This window comes from Mastacembelus armatus, chromosome 13, assembly GCF_900324485.2.
Source record: "Mastacembelus armatus chromosome 13, fMasArm1.2, whole genome shotgun sequence".
In the NCBI taxonomy this organism is placed as follows: Eukaryota; Metazoa; Chordata; class Actinopteri; order Synbranchiformes; family Mastacembelidae; genus Mastacembelus; species Mastacembelus armatus.
Genome location: NC_046645.1, coordinates 24,858,433 through 24,874,565, shown reverse-complemented (window position 1 = coordinate 24,874,565; position 16,133 = coordinate 24,858,433).

The following is a 16,133-nucleotide window of genomic DNA, read 5'->3' as shown; positions in this document are numbered from 1 at the left end:
TAGTGCTTAGATCAGATAAAGTCATTATAGTGGGAGATTTTAACATTCATGTAGATGTTGAAAATAACAGCCTCAGCATTGCATTTAATTCTATATTAGATTCAATTGGTTTCATTCAAAACGTTAATAAACCCACCCACTGTTTCAATCACACCCTTGATCTTGTTCTGACCTATGGCATCGAAATTGAACATCTAATAATTTTCCCCCCAAATCCTGTTTTGTCAGATCATTCTTTAATAACTTTCGAATTTAAAATGATGGATCATGCAGCGTCTGGAAGAAAATTCCACTACAGCAGATGTTTATCCGACAACGCTGTTAATAAATTTAAGAAAATGATTCCATCTTTATTTGCATCTATGCCAAGTATAAACATAATGGAGGGCAGCTGCCTTAATCCTACTCCCTACCAGATTGATCATGTTGTTGACAGCGCTGTAACCTCACTGCGTGAAACGCTTGATTCTGTAGCCCCTCTGAAAAAGAAGTTAGTGATTCAGAGAAGACTAGCCCCATGGTATAATTTACATGTTCGTACCTTAAAGCAGGCATCACGAAGGCTGGAAAGGAAGTGGCGTTCCACAAACTTAGAGGAAATTTTTCTAGCCTGGAAAAACAGTCTACTAACATATAAAAAAGCTCTCCGTAAAGCCAGAACTGCATACTATTCATCACTAATAGAGGAAAATAAGAACAATCCCAGGTTTCTTTTCAGCACTGTAGCCAGGCTGACAAAAAGTCACAGCTCCGTTGAGCCCAGTGTTCCCTTAGCTCTCAGCAGTGATGAATTTATGAGTTTCTTTACAAATAAAATCACAACTATTAGAGATAAAATTCAGCAGATGCTTCCTATACCTGCAATAAATGAATCTTTTACTACAGTAGCTCTTGAATCATCTGTAGGACCTCAGTTATGTTTAGACTGCTTCTCTCCTATAGATCTCTCTGAATTTACATCAGTAGTTGCTTCATCGAAATCATCAACGTGTCTCTTGGACCCCATCCCGACTAGACTGCTTAAAGGCACCCTGCCATTAATGAACTCATCTTTATTGGACTTGGTAAATTTATCTCTAGTATCAGGCTACGTACCACAGGCCTTTAAGACTGCAGTAATCAAACCTTTACTCAAAAAACCTAGTCTTGATCCAGGTGTCTTGGCTAATTATAGACCAATATCCAACCTGCCATTTATTTCTAAAATCCTAGAAAAAGCTGTTGCTAAGCAGCTATCAGACCACTTACACAGGAATGAACTATTTGAAGATTTCCAATCAGGATTTAGAGCACATCATAGTACAGAAACAGCACTGTTGAAAGTTACCAACGATCTTCTCTTAGCCTCAGATAATGGACTTGTTTCGATACTTGTCCTCCTAGACCTTAGTGCAGCATTCGACACCATTGACCACAACATCTTATTACAGAGACTGGAGCATGTGATTGGTATCAGAGGAACAGCGTTAAAGTGGTTCCAATCCTATTTATCGGACAGATTCCAGTTTGTTCATGTCCATGATGAACCTTCCACACGAACAAAAGTTAGTTATGGAGTTCCACAAGGTTCTGTGCTAGGACCGATTCTGTTCACCCTGTACATGCTTCCTTTAGGATATATCATTAGGAAGCACTCTATTAATTACCACTGCTATGCGGATGACACTCAGTTATATCTATCTATTAAACCTGTTAACACAAACCAGTTAACCAGACTTCAAGCCTGTCTAACTGACATAAAGGCTTGGATGACCAGTAACTTTTTACTGTTAAACTCTGAGAAAACAGAAGTCATTATATTTGGGCCTAAAATCTCAGAAATAACTTTTCTAAAATTATAGCTACTCTAGATGGCATAGCCCTGGCCTCCAGCACTACTGTAAAAAACCTTGGAGTTATTTTTGACCAGGACATGTCCTTTAACTCACACATAAAACAAATTTCTAGAACTGCATTCTTTCACCTGCGCAACATTTCCAAAATTAGGAACATCCTGTCTCAAATGATGCAGAAAAACTAGTCCATGCGTTTGTTTCCTCAAGGCTAGATTACTGTAACTCATTACTATCTGGATGTCCTAATATCTTAATAAAAAGCCTCCAATTAATCCGGAATGCCGCAGCCAGAGTCCTGACAGGAACTAGCAAGAGAGATCATATTTCTCCTATATTGGCTTCTCTTCATTGGCTCCCTGTAAAATATAGAATAGAATTTAAAATCCTTCTTCTCACATACAAATCCCTTCATAATCAAGCTCCTTCATACCTTAAAGACCTCATAGTACCATATTATCCCAATAGACCACTTCGCTCTCAGAGTGCAGGCCTACTTGTGGTTCCCAGAGTTCTCAAAAGCAGAATGGGAGGCAGAGCCTTTAGCTATCAAGCTCCTCTCCTGTGGAACCAGCTCTCAGCCTGGGTTCAGGAGGCAGACACTCTCTGTACTTTTAAGGCTAGACTTAAAACCTTCCTCTTTGACAAAGCATATAGTTAGGGCTGGCTTCAGGCAACCCTGAACCATCCCTTAGTTAGTTATGCTGCTATAGGCCTAGACTGCCCGAGGACCATCGGTGCACTGAGCTCCCCTACCCTAACCCCCCCCCTTCCCTTCCCTCCCCTCTCTTCCTCTCCTCCCCCCTCACATGTATATTCCACCATTGAATGTTACTAACCTTGTGCTCTCTCTCTCCCCTAGTTTGTGCTCTCTCCCTCCCTCTCTCTCTCTCTCTCTCTGTACCTTCTGCAGGTGTCCCTGGTCCTGGAGCTGTTTATCGCTGATGTGCAGTTACTGGCCCCACCAACTTGCAGTGTCTATTTGTTGTTTATTTTTGCTGTTCTTTTCTCTCTGCTCTATCCACTCACCCCAACCGGTCGAGGCAGATGGCCGCCCAAACTGAGCCCGGTTCTGCTGGAGGTTTTTTTCTTCCGTTAAAGGGAGTTTTTTCCTCTCCACTGTCGCCAAGTGCTTGCTCATAAGGGAATTGTTGGGTTTTTAGTTTTAGTTTTTGTAAAGTGCCTTGAGATGATTTGTATTGTGATTTGGCGCTATACAAATAAAATTGAATTGAATTGAATTGAATTTCTCACAGTGCAAGAAGTGAACTAGACATAACATCAGATAGGCTGTGCCTGTTGCATTTGTTGTTGTATTCTGTCTTGCAGGACAGGTTGACCTCTGCCTGGAGGCATAAAAACAGTAAAACATCAGGTCATCCCACCGTTCTCAACCTATGGGAGAAAAACACGCCAACTAAAGATTGCACATTTCACTGTATTATATTATCACTGGGTCAGGGCGAAGATAGGCAGTCAGACTTCGTGAACTGACAGAGAACACTGTTGGTGTTAGGGACAGTCTGACCCAGAGCTCTGCAACTGCTTTATTCAGTGTGTTTTAATAAACAGACTATTTGAGACCATATTTATCGCCTCCGCTTTATTGATCAAACGAAACCTGGGATTGTTCTTATTTTCTTCTATTAGTGATGAATAGTATGCAGTTCTGGCTTTACGGAGAGCTTTTTTATATGTTAATAGACTGTTTTTCCAGGCTAGAAAAAATTCCTCTAAATTTGTAGAACGCCACTTCCTTTCCAGCATTCGTGATGCCTGCTTTAAGGTACAAATATGTAAATTATACCATGGGGCTAATCTCCTCTGATTCACTAACTTCTTTTTCAGAGGGGCCACAGTATCAAGCGTTTCATGCAGTGAAGCTACAGCACTGTCAACAACATGATCAATTTGGTAGGGAGTGGGATTGAGGCAGCTGCCCTCCACTGTGTTCATACTTGACATAGATGTAAATAAAGATGAAATCATTTTCTTAAATTTATTAACAGCGTTGTCGGATAAACATCTGCTGTAGTGGAATTTTCTTCCAAACGCTGCATGATCCATCATCTTAAATTCAAAAGTTTTTAAAGAATAATCTGACAAAACAGGATTTGGGGGAAAAACTATTAAATGTTCAATTTCAATGCCATAGATCAGAACAAGATCAAGGGTGTGATTGAAACAGTGGGTGGGTTTATTAACATTTTGAATGAAACCAGTTGAATCTAATGTAGAATTAAATGCAGTGCTGAGGCTGTTATTTTCAACATCTACATAATGTTAAAATCTCCCACTATAATGACTTTATCTGAACTAAGCACTAAAACAGACAGGAAGTCTGGGAATTCAGTTAAAAACTAAGGGACAGTAAGGGACAGAATAAGGGACAGGTGGACATATTCATCCTGCTGTAGCCAGGTTTCAGTGAGACAGAGTAAGTCAATGTGGTGATCAGTTATCAAATCATTTACGAAGATAAAAGAGACCTAATATTTAACAATCCACATCTGCCTGTTTTCTGTTCAATGAGGAGTGGTCTTAATTTTTATTAGGTTTTCATGAATAACTCCTCTTGTGTTAACATCAGATTTATTTGATTTATATGTTCGAGGGGCAGACACAATCTCTATGTGGTTTGACGGGGGTGCCGGCTCTAAGGAAACTGCAGAGAGGGGCCCCGTCTTTTGTGTTCTCAGGTAAATCACATGACTATTCATCCTCAGACACACCCTCTTGCATATGGCCTTTCTGGACAAGAAGTGTCTTAGAAAATTTAAATCAGTGTATTGTTTACTGTGAATGTGTGAACAAGATGACATTCACAGCACTCTGAAGTAAACACTTTAGCCTACAACATGCAGGTCTCCAAAGTCTTGTGAACCAATGTTCTGTTTGTGTTTTATGGTCTTATTTCAGTGAGTAAAAAATTGTAGTTTTTCACTAACCATGCATAACCATTTTATTCTCAAAAACACAATCATGTATAAACTTGCTGCTCACATATTATTGTAGCCAATTTTGTGCTGATAACAGTGTTATCAGACTTTAGACATTAATATGTTTAAAAAACACTGAAAAAAGCACAAATGTCAGGACATGTCAAAATTTGTCCAGGCCCCAAAAACCCCCTCAGACCCCAGAGGGTTAATTACCAACCACAGACAGCTGTTGTCCTGCTATTGCTTTGTGAGCTGTTGCTATAGTGACCTAAGCCCAGAGTGGGAGGGGGAGTGACAGTGACACAGCGCTTTACACACGCAGAATGGAGAATCTGACAAAACTTCACCCCACAAAATGGAGGAATACAGAAAAACTATAAGACCTTCTGTATGAAAATAATTCTTTCACTAACAGTGCCAGGAGGCTTCAGCAAAAAGACTGACTGTTTTGTGAAGATATTCCAAAAATTAAGGATTGGTGGCGAGTTAGAAACAGCCTTCATTTGTGTTTTTCACCAGAACTCCTAGAGCTCTTATATAATGGGAGTGAATGAGAGATTGAGCAGTTTGGCCACAGTTTCAGCAGAGTTTGAAAACCTACGGTTTGGAAAAACCGTAGGTCCTATCAAAATGAGAACAGCATTACTTGAAAGAAGACAAAAATTTCTACTACTTTGGTATATAAATTGTTTATATAGCTGAAAGTTGACACAAGAAGAGATGAAAAGAGAAAAAAGTTGAAAAAAGCTGAAGAGCAAAAGCTAGAGCGCGTGATGTCATCAGTGACACTCTAGCTCTCTCCCATACACACCAATGTAAAATTCAGAAAAAGCCTAAAAAAAACATAAAACGTAAACTGCGATTAAAGAAAAATTGTAATAGATATCAAAAAGCTTAATACAAGTCTTATACATGTCAAGATTTGAGGGAATTGAAGACCAATAATTTGCCCACTCGGGTAACTCAGGTATAAAAGTCTGATTTTATTTTGCAAGGTAACAGATAATGAGGAAGGAGTGAATGACCAGCCACTGGGGTGAAGCCAGGGAAAGTCTTTGGCAGGAGTGGTTGCTGTCGAGGCCAGGACCCGGTAATGCCGGGGTTGTCGTGACAGATGACGAGGTTGAGCCGAGTGGTTTCTGCAGAGCAGTATCTGGTGGTACAGGTTTCCTTGGTCAGGGGATCCGTGATATCTGATTAGACAACTCGGGGAAAAACTAGAATCCTCTTGAAACAAAAAATCCTTTTCTCTATTCATGAAAACAAGAAACAAAGTACAGGGCTTGGTGTGGGGATCTTGGTCTCTTAACCTAGACTAATAAGATCTTCCTGGAAAACATGGCAACATGAAACAAGGTACAAGGCTTGGCGTGGTGATCTTGATCTCTTAATTTAGACTACAAGATCTTCATGGAAAAACACAGAAACATGAAACAAGATACAAGGCTTGGCGTGGTGATCTTGGTCTCTTAATTTAGACTACAAGATCTTCATGGAAAACATGGCAACATGAAACAAGGTACAAGGCTTGGCATGGTGATCTTGGTCTCTTAATTTAGACTACAAGATCTTGGAAAACATGGAAACATGAAACAAGGTACAAGGCTTGGCGTGGTGATCTTGGTCTCTTAATTTAGACTACAAGATCTTCATGGAAAACGTGCAACACTCACAGAACCGCAAGGTGGCTCTAAGCCTGAAGAAGAGTGTATTCAACAGTATGTCTACTGCGTCCCTTACACTCAGTGTTGATTTTTATGTTTTCTCCCTGTCGGGTTTACTTTTATTTGGTGAGATTGTTATGTTTAGCCGTGTCGACCAGGCTAAATATGGTCACCGAGAAGAAGTGAAAAATAAATATTTCGTTAAAAACTCCAGTTCCATAGATTCGATGTTACAAAGTGGTGCCCGAACATCATTCTCTGGACACCTTTTCAAGCGGATATGTTGGTGATAAGATTGAAGTTTTCTTCAGTTTATCCATCGTGACAAGTTTGTTGACTTGAAGGAGGCGAAGATAAACAGTTTGTGTTAACTTGGAACTACGACAAGCTGTGACCGTTCTCAGTTAGCATTGGGAACGTTAGCCTGTTACTACTACGGCCTTCATTCAACACACATGGAGCCTCGTGTTGTTGCCCAGGCTTCGCGTTGTTTAAACCAGAGGACTGTTACTTTGCCTTCATGCTAAAGTGAAACTAAGGGACTTCCTAGACAATCCTTCTCAATATGTGGGATTTATAATCGATGCAACACCTTTTCATCGCTACGGAGAAAACGGACTGCACGAGTAAGGGACTTTGCCTATGTACGTGAGTTATTTCATGCAGGACAACGGCAGTGGACATTGGGAAGAAGAAGAAAGAATAAATTTAACTGAAACTGAAATATTAATGGACTAGTACAAAAAGGACACTGAATTTTCTTAAAAAGACCGCTTTTCTGTTGAAACAGTCTATTATACAGGGTTGACTGTGTTTGGGGGCTCATTTTGTTAATTCTACGTGTCACCATTTAATCTTCGAAGTGTGTTTTTCAGTTTGATATTAAGAACAAAAAGTACATTATTTCTTAGCTTGAGAAGCACTTGTCAGGTAGCAGTGATAATTTTTCTCATACTGTTATACTCTTTTTGTGTTTGATGCAACAGTGTGGGATGGCTACTCATCCCAACTTGACAGACAATGTTACTGAATCTGATTCTGATACAGACTTTTTAGATCTCACTATTGACATTCCCCCTTGTCTCCCACAATCACGTCTTGACCTACGGGGTCAGTGATCTGAAAGCAGAAGTGGAAAAGCTAAAGGAATGCTTATAGGATTCTCTCGTCATCCAGCACAATGTACTTAGACACTTAAGCACTCCAGTCACCGAAATCGATTGCTCCCATACGATTCAGCAGCCCCCCATGGCTTTCTCAACTCCGTATGTGCCCCCAGTTTCACAGAAAATATCAGTTCCTTCGGATACCAAATCCATGCCCGAGCATCCGACTGGACTGACTAGCTCTTTTCTACAACCTCATGTCTCTGAGCTTACTAATACATCACGGGTGATAGTGGCGGCATTACGTCATGCCAAGTTACAGCCCCCAGTGTTCGCCGGTGATGGTAAAGTACACCCGTAGGAGTGGTTACAAACTGTCAATGTGTATAGATCCTCGTTAAACCTGACCGATGCTCAGACACTTCAAGAGCTACCCCATTTTCTTGCAAAAAAGCCTACAGAGTGGTTTAAGGTCCTCAGCTCTCACCTTGTTACCTGGACATAATTCTGCCAGCTCTTCAAAACAGTTTTTCTGCCGTTGGACGATCAGGAACATGTCCTACGGGGCATTTTGGATCGCATGCAGGCAGCTGAAGAGCCCCTCCCTACATTTGTGGCTCACATGCTTAGTGAATTCAGCAAGCTACGGAGCCCACCACCAGAACTTGAGCAGATTGAGTTAATATGCAAACATTCTGGGGAGAAATACAGAGTAGCGCTGTATGGTACACGTATCACATCTAGCATGGACCTGTTACTCCGAGCTCATGAACTCCACACAGTCCTTGGCTCTGGTTGCCAGCAACGCCCTCGTTCCTCTGGGAGTTGAGGAGCTGACACATATTGCTTCAAATGCTCCCGGGCAGGTTTCACAGTCACAGTCCGGTGACAGTCCGCCTATACCTTCGACTAATGTTAGAACATCTGTTCATCCTACTCCGACTCCTTATGTAGCCCCATACACAGAGATGACACATGCATCGATTTCTACCTCTGATGTATCGGGTGACTCTCAGGTGGCTGTTTATAAGGGAAACTTCAGAGGGAGCAACCCTCCCCCCAGAAATTAGTTATGCCTCAATACTCAATACTCAATACCATTTCCCCTGAACTCCCTTTGGTCCTCGGTCATGTAGAGAACACTGTGTCTCAGTCCCCCTGGAACACCCCTCTGAGAACTAAGGTAAACTTTAATGCATTGGCAATGGATGCTACTCTCGACACAGGTGCTTCTCTCTCAGCTGTGCGAGCCGATCTAATCCTCATGAATGGCAAATATCCCGAAAAGACAAAACAGTGGGACGGCCCACCTTTGAACCTTGCGGATGGCGGACCCTGCACCCCTGATGGTGTAACCTGGTTGTCAATCGGGTTTTTGAACAAGCGATTTTATCAGCGTTTTGTCATCATCCGAAATCTGTCATCCCCTTTCATCCTGGGAATGGACTTTATGGCCAGAGCTTCACTGACGTCCCCTCCAGAACGGTGCTCTTGGATGAAACACCTTGTCCCATTGTGGATGATGATTGTCCGGTTGATCATATATCTAGCTGTGAAACCATCATGTCACTGGACACCCTAACTACTGAACTTGATGATAAAGTCGCTGAAGCAACCTTAGAGAACCATCAGAAGTTAGCCATGTCAAGCCTTCTCAAACAGTTTGGTCACATGTGCAGCGGCCATTTGGGATGCACATCTCAAACCAAACATGTCATAATCACTGGTGATGCAAAGCCCATCAATTTGCCACCATATTGTACTTCCCCTGTAAAAAAAAAAACTCATTGAAGACCAAATTCAACAGATGCTGAATGAGGGTATAATTGAACCTTCTTCAAGCCCATGGGCTGCGCCGGTGGTGATTGTTAACAAGCCTGGTGCTGACCCAAGGTTCTGCGTAGTGTGGAAAATATTACCTTTATTTCATTATAGCTTAAGGTATAAGGCATTATTACAGTTATAATTATGAAGCATTTGGTATGTGCAAAACAGCAGCAAGCTTAAGATATGAATATGTTTACCAGTAATTGCAAGGTTTGCCGACCTAAAGCCTGACAATCCAGGGTGGGGACCGGGATGCAGAGACTCAGTCTAAAACGCTTCTCTGCAGTTTCCTTAGAGCCACCGCCCCCTTCAAACCACATAGAGACTGTGTCTGCCCCTCGAACATATAAATCAAACAAATCAGAAGTTAACAGAAGAGGAGTTATTCATAAAAACTTAATAAAAATTAAGACCACTCCTCTTATTGAACAGAAAAACAGAACTGTCAAATGTGGATTATTAAATATTAGGTCCCTTTCTTCTAAATCTCTGTTAGTAAATGATTTGATAACTGATCACCAAATTGACCTACTTTATCTTACTGAAACCTGGTTACAGCAGGATGAATATGTCAGTCTGAATGAATCAACCCCCCTCAGTCATAAAAATTATCATGTTCCTCGAAGCACAGGTCGAGGTGGAGGAGTAGCTGCAATCTTCCAATCAAACTTATTATTAAACTTTCATCCTCAGAACAGTTATAACTCATTTGAGAGCCTCACTCTTAGTCTCTCACATACAAACTGGAAAACACAAAAACCAGTTCTACTTGTCATTTTGTACCGTCCACCTGTTCCTTACTCAGAGTTTTTAACTGAATTCCCTGACTTCCTGTCTGATTTAGTGCTTAGATCAGATAAAGTCATTATAGTGGGAGATTTTAACATTCATGTAGATGTTGAAAATAACAGCCTCAGCATTGCATTTAATTCTATATTAGATTCAATTGGTTTCATTCAAAACGTTAATAAACCCACCCACTGTTTCAATCACACCCTTGATCTTGTTCTGACCTATGGCATCGAAATTGAACATCTAATAATTTTCCCCCCAAATCCTGTTTTGTCAGATCATTCTTTAATAACTTTCGAATTTAAAATGATGGATCATGCAGCGTCTGGAAGAAAATTCCACTACAGCAGATGTTTATCCGACAACGCTGTTAATAAATTTAAGAAAATGATTCCATCTTTATTTGCATCTATGCCAAGTATAAACATAATGGAGGGCAGCTGCCTTAATCCTACTCCCTACCAGATTCATCATGTTGTTGACAGCGCTGTAACCTCACTGCGTGAAACGCTTGATTCTGTAGCCCCTCTGAAAAAGAAGTTAGTGATTCAGAGAAGACTAGCCCCATGGTATAATTTACATGTTCGTACCTTAAAGCAGGCATCACGAAGGCTGGAAAGGAAGTGGCGTTCCACAAACTTAGAGGAAATTTTTCTAGCCTGGAAAAACAGTCTACTAACATATAAAAAAGCTCTCCGTAAAGCCAGAACTGCATACTATTCATCACTAATAGAGGAAAATAAGAACAATCCCAGGTTTCTTTTCAGCACTGTAGCCAGGCTGACAAAAAGTCACAGCTCCGTTGAGCCCAGTGTTCCCTTAGCTCTCAGCAGTGATGAATTTATGAGTTTCTTTACAAATAAAATCACAACTATTAGAGATAAAATTCAGCAGATGCTTCCTATACCTGGAATAAATGAATCTTTTACTACAGTAGCTCTTGAATCATCTGTAGGACCTCAGTTATGTTTAGACTGCTTCTCTCCTATAGATCTCTCTGAATTTACATCAGTAGTTGCTTCATCGAAATCATCAACGTGTCTCTTGGACCCCATCCCGACTAGACTGCTTAAAGGCACCCTGCCATTAATGAACTCATCTTTATTGGACTTGGTAAATTTATCTCTAGTATCAGGCTACGTACCACAGGCCTTTAAGACTGCAGTAATCAAACCTTTACTCAAAAAACCTAGTCTTGATCCAGGTGTCTTGGCTAATTATAGACCAATATCCAACCTGCCATTTATTTCTAAAATCCTAGAAAAAGCTGTTGCTAAGCAGCTATCAGACCACTTACACAGGAATGAACTATTTGAAGATTTCCAATCAGGATTTAGAGCACATCATAGTACAGAAACAGCACTGTTGAAAGTTACCAACGATCTTCTCTTAGCCTCAGATAATGGACTTGTTTCGATACTTGTCCTCCTAGACCTTAGTGCAGCATTCGACACCATTGACCACAACATCTTATTACAGAGACTGGAGCATGTGATTGGTATCAGAGGAACAGCGTTAAAGTGGTTCCAATCCTATTTATCGGACAGATTCCAGTTTGTTCATGTCCATGATGAACCTTCCACACGAACAAAAGTTAGTTATGGAGTTCCACAAGGTTCTGTGCTAGGACCGATTCTGTTCACCCTGTACATGCTTCCTTTAGGATATATCATTAGGAAGCACTCTATTAATTACCACTGCTATGCGGATGACACTCAGTTATATCTATCTATTAAACCTGTTAACACAAACCAGTTAACCAGACTTCAAGCCTGTCTAACTGACATAAAGGCTTGGATGACCAGTAACTTTTTACTGTTAAACTCTGAGAAAACAGAAGTCATTATATTTGGGCCTAAAAATCTCAGAAATAACTTTTCTAAAATTATAGCTACTCTAGATGGCATAGCCCTGGCCTCCAGCACTACTGTAAAAAACCTTGGAGTTATTTTTGACCAGGACATGTCCTTTAACTCACACATAAAACAAATTTCTAGAACTGCATTCTTTCACCTGCGCAACATTTCCAAAATTAGGAACATCCTGTCTCAAAATGATGCAGAAAAACTAGTCCATGCGTTTGTTTCCTCAAGGCTAGATTACTGTAACTCATTACTATCTGGATGTCCTAATATCTTAATAAAAAGCCTCCAATTAATCCGGAATGCCGCAGCCAGAGTCCTGACAGGAACTAGCAAGAGAGATCATATTTCTCCTATATTGGCTTCTCTTCATTGGCTCCCTGTAAAATATAGAATAGAATTTAAAATCCTTCTTCTCACATACAAATCCCTTCATAATCAAGCTCCTTCATACCTTAAAGACCTCATAGTACCATATTATCCCAATAGACCACTTCGCTCTCAGAGTGCAGGCCTACTTGTGGTTCCCAGAGTTCTCAAAAGCAGAATGGGAGGCAGAGCCTTTAGCTATCAAGCTCCTCTCCTGTGGAACCAGCTCTCAGCCTGGGTTCAGGAGGCAGACACTCTCTGTACTTTTAAGGCTAGACTTAAAACCTTCCTCTTTGACAAAGCATATAGTTAGGGCTGGCTTCAGGCAACCCTGAACCATCCCTTAGTTAGTTATGCTGCTATAGGCCTAGACTGCCCGAGGACCATCGGTGCACTGAGCTCCCCTACCCTAACCCCCCCCCTTCCCTTCCCTCCCCTCTCTTCCTCTCCTCCCCCCTCACATGTATATTCCACCATTGAATGTTACTAACCTTGTGCTCTCTCTCTCCCCTAGTTTGTGCTCTCTCCCTCCCTCTCTCTCTCTCTCTCTCTGTACCTTCTGCAGGTGTCCCTGGTCCTGGAGCTGTTTATCGCTGATGTGCAGTTACTGGCCCCACCAACTTGCAGTGTCTATTTGTTGTTTATTTTTGCTGTTCTTTTCTCTCTGCTCTATCCACTCACCCCAACCGGTCGAGGCAGATGGCCGCCCAAACTGAGCCCGGTTCTGCTGGAGGTTTTTTTCTTCCGTTAAAGGGAGTTTTTTCCTCTCCACTGTCGCCAAGTGCTTGCTCATAAGGGAATTGTTGGGTTTTTAGTTTTAGTTTTTGTAAAGTGCCTTGAGATGATTTGTATTGTGATTTGGCGCTATACAAATAAAATTGAATTGAATTGAATTGAATTTCTCACAGTGCAAGAAGTGAACTAGACATAACATCAGATAGGCTGTGCCTGTTGCATTTGTTGTTGTATTCTGTCTTGCAGGACAGGTTGACCTCTGCCTGGAGGCATAAAAACAGTAAAACATCAGGTCATCCCACCGTTCTCAACCTATGGGAGAAAAACACGCCAACTAAAGATTGCACATTTCACTGTATTATATTATCACTGGGTCAGGGCGAAGATAGGCAGTCAGACTTCGTGAACTGACAGAGAACACTGTTGGTGTTAGGGACAGTCTGACCCAGAGCTCTGCAACTGCTTTATTCAGTGTGTTTTAATAAACAGACTATTTGAGACCATATTTATCGCCTCCGCTTTATTGATCAAACGAACACGCGGAACTGAGGGAGAAAATTCCAGTTCCAACACTTTCGAGGTTTAAACCAAGTCACGCTGAAGGACTCTTACCCATTACCATGTACTGATGAATCCCTTGATTTTTTTTGGCAAGAGGACGGTACATCACAACGTTGGACTTAGCCCGTGGATCCTGGCAGGTGGCAGTTGGTGAGGAATCCAGACCTAAAACAGCTTTCATTTCCCACTGTGGTCTGTTCCAGTTTCGTGTGCTCCCCTTTGGACTCTGCAATGCACCATCGACATTTCAGAGACTCATGAATACGGTATTAGCTGGACTTGTCTATAAAACCTGTGCTGTCTACTTAGACGATATTGTTGTCGTCTCCCCTACATTCGAACAGCACCTGTTCAACCTGGAAGAAGTGCTTCTGTGACTTCAAGCTGCAGGACTGTCTTTAAAGCTCCGCAAATGCCAGTTCTGTCTGAGTAAACATACATTTCTTGGTTACAGAGATACGCCTTCTGGTATAAAACCAGACCCTGAAAAGGTCAGTGCAGTGATGGAATTCAAAACGCCATCCACTGTGAAACAGGTCAGACAGTTCCTCGGCCTAACGGGATACTATCGCTGTTTTATCCCAGACTATTCATGTCACTGTCTTCTCTGATCACAACAGCCTAAAATGGTTGATGTCTCGCCCTAACCCTTCTGGCAGGCTGGCTTGCTGGTCTCTCAGGCTACAGGACTTTGACTTTATCATTGTGCACAAGCCTGGCTCTAATAACAAAGTCCCCGACGCCTTGTCCAGAAATCCCCTACCCCCCTCCAATGATGATCCTATGGACATCCTACATGAATACACTGTCATTGGTAGTCTGGACCTCCGCACATTACCACCAGTGATAGTTACTGATTGGAACCATTTGAGACAACTTCAACTGGATGACCCTGTCGCAGGACCATTACTCAGAGATCTGGAGCAGGAATCGCATTGCGATGCAGATAATAACAAGGACCCTCAGTTTTCTGTGTATGATGATCTGCTGTACTTTAAAGATCCAATGGCGAAATGTGGACTACACCCGTTAAAAGCACTCAAGCTTTATGTCCCAACATCTATTGTTGGCTCCCTGCTCAACTATTATCATGACTACCCTACTGCAGGCCATTTAGGTGTTGCAAAGACTTTGTCCAGATTACGCCTCAGATTCTTCTGGCCCAACATGGCGACGGATATTAAACGCGATGTTACTTCTTGCACCATCTGTCAGCTCACTAAGCCCAGCCAGAGGAAACCGGCTGGATTCATGGTTCCTATCTCACCTCAGAAACCCTGGGAATACGCTGGAATGAATTTCATTGGGCCTCTGCCCCGCACGCCTTCAGGAAACGCCTACATAATAGTCTTTGTAGACTGTTTTTCAAAGTGGGTTGACGTGTGTGCTGTGAAGGAGGCTTCAGCTCTTGTAGCAGCCAGTAAATTTGTCAGTGAGATTTTCGCTAGACATGGTACTCCTACGTATCTTATCTCAGATAGGGGCTCACCCTTTGTGAGTGATCTGTTTGAAAGTGTCGTCTCCACCCTAGGTTCCAATCATAGGCTCACAACAGCTTACCACCCACAAACAAATGCGACTGAACGGGTGAATCGAACCCTAAAGACAGGAATACGTGCCTATGTGGGAGACAAGCACACTTCTTGGGACAAATTTATCTCCCAGATCTGCTTTGCTCTAAGGACGGCTCCTCATGAGAGCACTGGTCTCTGTCCTTCAATGAATCTGTATGGTCGTGAGTTACAGACCCCTGTTGATCTCTTGATACAGCCCTCACAAGAAGGAGTGGAGGATCCAGGTATTCTCTATCCTGAAACCCTAAGGGACTCCATTCATTCAGCCCATGATCATGCTAGAGCAATGCTTGCACGCAGTCATGACAGACAAAAACATTACTATGATTTGAGACGACGACATACTACCTATGAAGTTGGTGACCTTGTCAGGGTGAAGTCTCACCCTAGGTCTGATGCCCTATCTAGTTTCACAGCTAAACTAGCTCCTCTATATACAGGCCCTTTTCGAGTCAGTCAAAAGCTTGGACCTGTCAACTACAGACTGATTAGACTGGATACTGGTACAGATGCTGGTGTTTTCCTGTTAACCTGTTACCTTTCCATACCTGGGAGTCTACTTCTACATCCAGAAGTTTACGCTCTGTTCCTATTGCTGTAGGTCAGGGAGATCCAGATATGAGCTACAATGCTCAGGACTCCAGTGGTTGTTGTGTGTCCCCAGCTGTCGTTACAGATCATGATAACCCTGACATTCCTGTACCTACCACGGAGATTGACTGTGACTTCGTACAACAACATTCCACAAACTGTGACCTACCCTGACTCGGAAGGTGCCTGTCGATATGACTTCAGACCTCGTCGCCACCCCAGAGTGACCTCTGGCTGATTTGACTCTAGGTGGACTCATGCTTACCATACTGACAGAC